Raw genomic sequence first — 10000 nt, 5'->3', positions numbered from 1 at the left:
CGCGGTTCAGCTGTCTGCAACACTCCCGGAGCCGGACTGCCTCGTGCCAAATCGGCGCGGCGTAGCGGAGGGTGGAGTCCACCACCGATGCAAGCAGCCGCCGCTTCGCACTCTTTGGCCCACCATGATTTCGGAGCAGCCGGGAAATCCCCTGCGCCACACGGAGCGCTTTCGTCGTGGCCTGCTCTACGTGTGGCCTCCACGACAGGTGGTCCTCGATGACAACTCCTAAATATTTCAAGGTGCGGGTCGGCAGTTTCTCTACGCCATTGATACTCACCGGGACTCGGGTGTTGTCTCGTCTCATCGTAGACACAATGACCAGCTCGGTCTTGGCCGGAGCAAGCTCCAGGTGGTGTTGCGCCATCCACGAGCTGATCATTGCTACCGCCGTCTCCGCCAGTCCCGTCGCTGCCTCCGGCGTCGTCCCGCTCGCCAGCACCACGACGTCATCCGCAAAGCCGATCACTTCGGCGCCCTCAGGCAGCACCAGCCGAAGCACGCCGTCGTACATCGCGTTCCACAGGGTCGGGCCCAGGATTGAGCCCTGTGGAACGCCCGCCGTGACCGTACGACGCACTGGCCCCTCGCTGGTCTCGTACACCAGCCTCCTCTCAGAAAAGTAGCTGCGCAATATTTTCTGGAGGGCTGCAGGAACCATCAGCTTCTGCAGGGCAACCGCGATCGCCTTCCAGCTGGCAGAGTTAAAGGCGTTCCTGACGTCCAGTGCTGCCACCACCAGACATCGAGGATCCCGCTGGTTGGTGCGGTGAAACGTCCTCGCGTGTTGTCCTCGCTCGATCACCCGCTCGATGGCCTGAAGCGTGGAACGACCGCGCCGGAACCCGTACTGCCTTGCCGACAGGCGGGGAGCATCGCTGTCCTCCAAGTGGTCGTTCAGCCGATCTAAGATCAGCCGTTCGAACCCCTTGGCGACTGCTCCCAGCATTAGCAGCGGGCGGTGCGACGACGGATCGCCCGGCGGCTTACCTGGCTTCGTGACCAACACAAGGCGTGCCTCCTTCCATGCCGCAGGAAACTCCCCTCGCTCGAGCAGCTGATTGTACACCTTGGCGAAGACCTCCGGGTGCTTCCTCATTGCCGCCTTCACTGCGGCATTCGGGATACCGTCCAGCCCTGGCGCCTTGGAGGTGGCCATCCGCTCGGCCAGCGAAAGAATTTCCGAGCTCGTGACCGGCCTCAGAGCCTCGCTGCACGCGTCGATGTCCGGCCACTCAAACGCCGGATGATTCGGGAACAAGGCTTCGACGATCGGACCTAGTACGGCTCGGTCCGTTTCCGGTGGTGCCCTGTTACGTAGTTTTGCTCGAACAACCTTGTAACCGAGTCCGAACACCTCGGCTTCGACCCCATCGATCAGCTCTTGCATACTGTCTTCCTTACTGCTGTGAATGGCGGCCTGCAGCAATCGTCGACAGCCCTGCAGCCTGGCCGACGTCACCGCACGCTCCGAAGGTTGGGCCCTGCGATGGGCGGCCTCCGCTGCTCCGCATTCCTCCCTCAGGCGCTCGATCTCAGGAGACCACCAGTACACCTGGGGCTTGCGATGGAAAGTAGCCCCGTGTACTCTCTCCATGATCTCATCGCACGCCTGGGTCAGTCCGCCGATCAGCCCCTCCGGAGTTGCGACCTGCTCGAAGTGGCCGCATGTGAGGGCGATGTCGAAGCACTTGTTATCGAATTGCGTCGTCTTCCACCGGGTCCCGGCGTGTCTGGCTGTCCCGTCTCGACTTCGCTGCTGCTGCTTGCCTCGTCGCGTGGGACGTTGTCCTGGGACGCCCACCTGGAACTGGACGTAGGCATGGTCGCTGCTGGAAAAGCGATCGAGCACGCGCCAGGAGTCCGGTCGCGCAATAGTTTGGCTGGCAAAAGAAACGTCGATAACGCTTTCCCGCGCAACCCCGTTGCCCTTAAACGTGGGCACGTTGCCGCGGTTCAGCGTATGCAGCGCCAGCTGCTCCACCACGCTCAGGAGCTCCTGCCCCTTCCGGGTGGTGCGCGCACTCCCCCACTCCTCATTCCAGGCGTTGAAGTCCCCGGCCAGGACCGATGTTGTGTGTCCGACCAGAGACACCTCCACCGCACCGAGGAAGCTTTCGAAGTCTTCGATGCCGCTGCTGGGTGGCACGTAGCAGCTGGCGAACGTTACTCCCGCTATGGTGGCCACTACGAGTCCCGGGACGACGCTCCCCCAAAGCCGTTGAATAGGGTACGCCCCTGTTGCTATTATCGCCACGCTCTGTTCCGCATCGATGGCCCAACGCGGATCATCCCGAGGTGGTCGATATAGTTCGCAGGCGAGCACCACCTGAGCCCCTAACTCGCGAGCCGTCTGCAGCATGAGGTCTTGGGCTGCCCGGCTTCGCCCGAGGTTCACTTGCAGCACTCTTAGGCCTTCCGGGTGCAGGACGGATGTCCCACCCGGTGCGGGCCCTTGCAGACCGCACAGCAGATCTTCGCGAAGCAGGTCCGCGACACGTGACCCGGCTGACCGCAGCGGAAGCAGGCTGCCGATCGATCTTCCGGGCTCGTGCACCCGTCCTTCTTGTGCCCGTACTCCAGGCACCGGTAGCACCGCATCTTGCTCCGCGTCGGCGGTGGTACCTTCGTCGCGACGCAGGACGTGTGGAGGACTCGAACATGCTGGTTCTCCAGCTTCTCCGCTGCCCGCGTCGACACCCGCACGTAGGCGATCAGCGTGCCGTTCCAGAACTCCGTCAGGTGGACGGCGGACTCCGGAACCCTCTCCTGCGTCAGGCTCTGCACCGCCTTCGCCACGTCCGACGCCTCCGCTAAAGGGTCGACCTCGAGGAGCTTAACTTCCGTCGTGTCCGTCACGAGGCGTGCGGATGATGGTATTTCCGCCTTCGTGCAGACCTCCTGCACCCGTTGAATGACCTCCTCGGAATTTCCGCCCTCCTTGACGTCCATGACCAAGCGGTCACGCGTCGTCCGTCGTCCAACGCCGATTGCCTGCTGGATGTCTTCCAGTTCCGGTGCCGTCCGCACCAGCCGGTAGACATCCGCCCACGTTTGCCCCTCGCCCGGGGCAATCTCAATGGCATCCGGCCTACTCTGCTTCGGCTGCGGGGCCATTCGGCGTGAAGGTTGGTGCTGTCGCTGTTGCCGCTGCTGCGGCTGCTGCTGCTGTTGTTGGACGAGTTGCTGACGACTCGTGCCAGCACCCGATCGCGGTTGCTGCTGCTGCTGCTGGGTCGCTTGCTGGCGTGCCGGCTTACGGCGCACCACCTCGGCCCAGGAGCCGCCTTCCTGGTCCGGAGACGGCACCACCGTGGCCGTCGCCGCACCTGCTCGTTCCAACTGCTGCTGCTGCTGCTGCCGCCTCTGCTGCGGGACCGTAGCAGCCGCCCGCTGCTCCTTGTTCTGCCCACGCGTAGTATCGCTCGACAAGAACTGCGTCAGCAGCGCTTGTTGGCACGCCCGTTCCTGTCGGAGTTCCTCGCTGAGACGATCGATGTCTCGGCGAGCGTGCTCCTCCCGCTGTCGTGCTTCATCCCGCACAAGCTGCATCTCCTGCCGAAAAAGCTCCTGGGCCAGACGCATGTCTTGTCTGGCTTGATCGGCGTTCGCGTCCATGCGCTGGCGAAGCGTCGCCAGCTCCTGCTGCAACTCCTTAATAATCGCCCGCAGCTGTTCGTTGGAGAGCATCGCCTCTCCCATCAGCTTGCTCAGCTTGCTAGATTCCGTCTCCGTGCTCGCAGTTGCACGCGACAGTAGCACCTTCGGCTCCGGTGCCGTGGAGCGTCTGGACGTATCCTCGTCCACGGACTCCGTTCTAGGACGAAGCGAACGCCCAGGCAAAGGCATGTTGATTATATTCTCCGCACTTTAAGCTGGATTTATTCCCCCTCACGGGGGGACGCCAGCAGCGGACTCGCCCGAAAATGAAAGAGAATCAAGTTTATTAAAAGTTACAAAATAAATATTATTGATCTCATAAATTTTTCCGTTTCGGGTTCGCCTCAGTCCCGGCGTTGAAGTCCCGTTCTGTTATCAGCCGGTGGGTATGCAACCCGCATACACGGTCCGGGTTGCCCGCTGGTACCGACGTCCAAGTCTCCAAGCGTTACGGGTTGTTGTCTGCGCTAAGCGATTCCGCTACCGCCCAACAGATGGCGCCACCGACGAAAGCTCCCTCCGATTCCAACAGATGGCGCTGAACTGTGTCTCGGCTAGGGTTGTCACTTCAGCCGCGGCCGTGCTCCTGCTGCGTACGCGTCCCGTTGTGCACAATCACACGCGACGACACACCTGACGCCACTTATGTCGCTTATTTGCACACACTTTATCGCAAATTTTCAGCTATTTTCCACACGCACCGTTTGGGAATTTGTTCTTTGGTGTCCGATCTACGATTATCTCACATTTAATTCGGGTTTTACGCGTCCATTAGCCTTTTTTCAACACTTTTTGTTTCCCATACAAAATGTATGGGGGAACTTATACACTGTGTTTTTTAGGCGAGCATCGTCCTAATTCATTATTCTTCGTCATTACACTGTCGCAGGCACTGAACTGAATAGTTCACAACACTTTTTCCAGCTCAAATCGGATTTTTACACAGTTATTTTCCACTTTTAGCGGGAGCGTCACACTAGAGCGTCCTATGGCTGTGGATGACAGCTACGCACACACACAGGGATAACTGGCTTGTGGCCGCCAAGCGTTCATAGCGACGTGGCTTATTGATCCTTCGATGTCGGCTCTTCCTATCATTGTGAAGCAAAATTCACCAAGCGTAGGATTGTTCACCCTTTCAAGGGAACGTGAGCTGGGTTTAGACCGTCGTGAGACAGGTTAGTTTTACCCTACTGGTGTGTGCTGTATGCTGCTATCTTAACGGAATTCCTGTGCAGTACGAGAGGAACCACAGGTACGGACCACTGGCTCAATACTAGTTCGACCGGACTTTGGTATGACGCTACGTCCGCTGGATTATGCCTGAACGCCTCTAAGGTCGTATCCAATCCGAGCTGATAGCGCATCATAAACCCATTAGGTGATCGGAAGCTAGCGGGCTTAACAACCCTCTGAGATCCGTCGGTGCTGCCCCGTGCACACTGCCGTCTCATCCCCGCTATAGCACTAGACTGAGCCGCAACGGGCGGGTGTACGCTGCACGTGGAAGTACCTTATCACAGGGAACCCTGGTGGCTGTGCTCCCGTCGACCGTGGATACAACTAGTTTCGACACCTTCGACCGCCCGCAAACGACGGGACTACAGGCTGGGAGCTGCGAGTTGTAGAGATGCGTTCGCATCGATCCTCTCAGGCGACCCATGCTTGGTGGTGAAGTGGTTAGTTCGTGGAGTATAGGCTTGCTGCACTCGACAAGAGTGCTGCTTGCAAGGCTGTGGTGGTACGTATGGTAGTTGATGAGCATAGGCTTGCTGCACTCGACAAGAGTGCTGCTTGCAAGCCTATGGTGGTACGTGTACGGTAGTTGATGTGAGCATAGGCTTGCTGCACTCGACAAGAGTGCTGCTTGCAAGCCTATGGGTGGTGTGGTGTGTGGTGCATGATTAGCCTTTCAAGGAAGATGTGTCCTTGGGGCTAATCGGTTATTTTTATAAGTCCGGGAAACCTTTCTCGTCGGGGTTTTTATCCTAAGCAACCACGAAAGCTTCCAAGAGTTGAAACATTGCCTATCAAGTAGGCCGTACCAGCCCATAGCAAACCAACCAAGATAATCTAACAGGCCAAGATTGGTTGGAGACTTCAAAATTTGGCTAAGTCCATGGCCACCATAAGCCATTTCTATCAAGAAGGCCATGGACAGTGCTTAGCAACCACGAAAGCTTCCAAGAGTTGAAACATTGCCTATCAAGTAGGCCGTAGCAGCCCATAGCAACCCAACCAAGATACTCTAACAGGCCAAGATTGGTTGGAGACTTCAAAATTTGGCTAAATCCATGGCCACCATAAGCCATTTCTATCAAGAAGGCCATGGACAGTGCTTAGCAACCACGAAAGCTTCCAAGAGTTGAAACATTGCCTATCAAGTAGGCCGTAGCAGCCCATAGCAACCCAACCAAGATACTCTAACAGGCCAAGATTGGTTGGAGACTTCAAAATTTGGCTAAGTCCATGGCCACCATAAGCCATTTCTATCAAGAAGGCCATGGACAGTGCTTAGCAACCACGAAAGCTTCCAAGAGTTGAAACATTGCCTATCAAGTAGGCCGTACCAGCCCATAGCAAACCAACCAAGATACTCTAACAGGCCAAGATTGGATCTCAAAATGTTGCTAAGTCCATGGCCACCATAAGCCATTTCTATCAAGAAGGCCATGGACAGTTCTAAACAACCACGAAAGCTTCCAAGAGTTGAAACATTGCCTATCAAGTAGGCCGTAGCAGCCCATAGCAACCCAACCAAGATAATCTAACAGGCCAAGATTGGTTGGAGATTTCAAAATTTGGCTAAGTCCAGATTTTTCTACCCTTCGGGAAAACAACCCTAGTTCACCAAGTTGAACGCGAAAAACTGTCCATAGGATACGCACAAAACGTTTATTGAGTTGGTCACCATATGTGGAAATTATGGTGAAAATAAGCCAAGTTCCGGAGTTTTTAACTCACACGAAACCACGAAAAACTTTCATTAGGAAAACTTGGTTGGAGCACCCTACTGCAGAACACACCGACATGGACGAAAGGGTCGATTGGCTAAGAGAAAAAATTTTTGCGGGACCACTCAAAACATCATAGTTAGACCTAGCAAATGATGAAAAGTGAAACCCGCGATCGATTGGAGAAACCTTATTTTACACTGAAAAATTCCACATAAGGAAAATTTGTATGGAGCACCCTACTGCAGAGCACACCGACAGGGCCGGGAAGGAAGGCCCGGTCCAAGAAAAAATTTTTGCGGGACCACTCAAAACATCATAGTTAGACCTAGCAAATGATGAAAAGTGAAACCCGCGATCGATTGGAGAAACCTTATTTTACACTGAAAAATTCCACATAAGGAAAATTTGTATGGAGCACCCTACTGCAGAGCACACCGACAGGGCCGGGAAGGAAGGCCCGGTCCAAGAAAAAATTTTTGCGGGACCACTCAAAACATCATAGTTAGACCTAGCAAATGATGAAAAGTGAAACCCGCGATCGATTGGAGAAACCTTATTTTACACTGAAAAATTCCACATAAGGAAAATTTGTATGGAGCACCCTACTGCAGAGCACACCGACAGGGCCGGGAAGGAAGGCCCGGTCCAAGAAAAAATTTTTGCGGGACCACTCAAAACATCATAGTTAGACCTAGCAAATGATGAAAAGTGAAACCCGCGATCGATTGGAGAAACCTTATTTTACACTGAAAAATTCCACATAAGGAAAATTTGTATGGAGCACCCTACTGCAGAGCACACCGACAGGGCCGGGAAGGAAGGCCCGGTCCAAGAAAAAATTTTTGCGGGACCACTCAAAACATCATAGTTAGACCTAGCAAATGATGAAAAGTGAAACCCGCGATCGATTGGAGAAACCTTATTTTACACTGAAAAATTCCACATAAGGAAAATTTGTATGGAGCACCCTACTGCAGAGCACACCGACAGGGCCGGGAAGGAAGGCCCGGTCCAAGAAAAAATTTTTGCGGGACCACTCAAAACATCATAGTTAGACCTAGCAAATGATGAAAAGTGAAACCCGCGATCGATTGGAGAAACCTTATTTTACACTGAAAAATTCCACATAAGGAAAATTTGTATGGAGCACCCTACTGCAGAGCACACCGACAGGGCCGGGAAGGAAGGCCCGGTCCAAGAAAAAATTTTTGCGGGACCACTCAAAACATCATAGTTAGACCTAGCAAATGATGAAAAGTGAAACCCGCGATCGATTGGAGAAACCTTATTTTACACTGAAAAATTCCACATAAGGAAAATTTGTATGGAGCACCCTACTGCAGAACACACCGACATGGACGAAAGGGTCGACTGGCCAAGAGAAAAAATTTTTGCGGGACCACTCAAAACATCATAGTTAGACCTAGCAAATGATGAAAAGTGAAACCCGCGATCGATTGGAGAAACCTTATTTTACACTGAAAAATTCCACATAAGGAAAATTTGTATGGAGCACCCTACTGCAGAGCACACCGACAGGGCCGGGAAGGAAGGCCCGGTCCAAGAAAAAATTTTTGCGGGACCACTCAAAACATCATAGTTAGACCTAGCAAATGATGAAAAGTGAAACCCGCGATCGATTGGAGAAACCTTATTTTACACTGAAAAATTCCACATAAGGAAAATTTGTATGGAGCACCCTACTGCAGAGCACACCGACAGGGCCGGGAAGGAAGGCCCGGTCCAAGAAAAAATTTTTGCGGGACCACTCAAAACATCATAGTTAGACCTAGCAAATGATGAAAAGTGAAACCCGCGATCGATTGGAGAAACCTTATTTTACACTGAAAAATTCCACATAAGGAAAATTTGTATGGAGCACCCTACTGCAGAGCACACCGACAGGGCCGGGAAGGAAGGCCCGGTCCAAGAAAAAATTTTTGCGGGACCACTCAAAACATCATAGTTAGACCTAGCAAATGATGAAAAGTGAAACCCGCGATCGATTGGAGAAACCTTATTTTACACTGAAAAATTCCACATAAGGAAAATTTGTATGGAGCACCCTACTGCAGAACACACCGACATGGACGAAAGGGTCGACTGGCCAAGAGAAAAAATTTTTGCGGGACCACTCAAAACATCATAGTTAGACCTAGCAAATGATGAAAAGTGAAACCCGCGATCGATTGGAGAAACCTTATTTTACACTGAAAAATTCCACATAAGCAAAATTTGTATGGAGCACCCTACTGCAGAACACACCGACAGGGCCGGGAAGGAAGGCCCGGTCCAAGAAAAAATTTTTGCGGGACCACTCAAAACATCATAGTTAGACCTAGCAAATGATGAAAAGTGAAACCCGCGATCGATTGGAGAAACCTTATTTTACACTGAAAAATTCCACATAAGGAAAATATGTATGGAGCACCCTACTGCAGAGCACACCGACAGGGCCGGGAAGGAAGGCCCGGTCCAAGAAAAAATTTTTGCGGGACCACTCAAAACATCATAGTTAGACCTAGCAAATGATGAAAAGTGAAACCCGCGATCGATTGGAGAAACCTTATTTTACACTGAAAAATTCCACATAAGCAAAATTTGTATGGAGCACCCTACTGCAGAGCACACCGACAGGGCCGGGAAGGAAGGCCCGGTCCAAGAAAAAATTTTTGCGGGACCACTCAAAACATCATAGTTAGACCTAGCAAATGATGAAAAGTGAAACCCGCGATCGATTGGAGAAACCTTATTTTACACTGAAAAATTCCACATAAGGAAAATTTGTATGGAGCACCCTACTGCAGAACACACCGACAGGGCCGGGAAGGAAGGCCCGGTCCAAGAAAAAATTTTTGCGGGACCACTCAAAACATCATAGTTAGACCTAGCAAATGATGAAAAGTGAAACCCGCGATCGATTGGAGAAACCTTATTTTACACTGAAAAATTCCACATAAGGAAAATTTGTATGGAGCACCCTACTGTGGTCACCATCGGTCGAGTTGGTCGAGACGGGCAAAAAATTTTTTTTTCCATATCGTCTCAAAACATGATTTATGGACCTTGTAAATGTTGAAAAGTGAAACGAAATCACTTTTGGAGCGATGAAAATTTTGTATGGGAGGTCCCTACCCGGAACAAATTTTACTAGTAAAGTCATCATTCCGCGACGAGAAATTTGAAAATGGTCAAATATGGTTAAGATGTCATGTTCATTCCCTACTATGGGGGACCAGGTCGTCACGAAAAATTTTTTTCTCGACCTGGTCAAATGTGGTTCTGCGACGGAGGTTAAACTAATATTGCATAATTTGGCCCAAAAACCCCCCTCTGTCAGAGAACGAAGCCCTTCAAGCTCGATAGCAGACCACATAAGTTGA

This window comes from Anopheles marshallii (assembly GCF_943734725.1).
Source record: "Anopheles marshallii chromosome X unlocalized genomic scaffold, idAnoMarsDA_429_01 X_unloc_30, whole genome shotgun sequence".
Taxonomy (NCBI): Eukaryota; Metazoa; Arthropoda; class Insecta; order Diptera; family Culicidae; genus Anopheles; species Anopheles marshallii.
Note: the sequence above shows the minus strand (reverse complement) of the source record.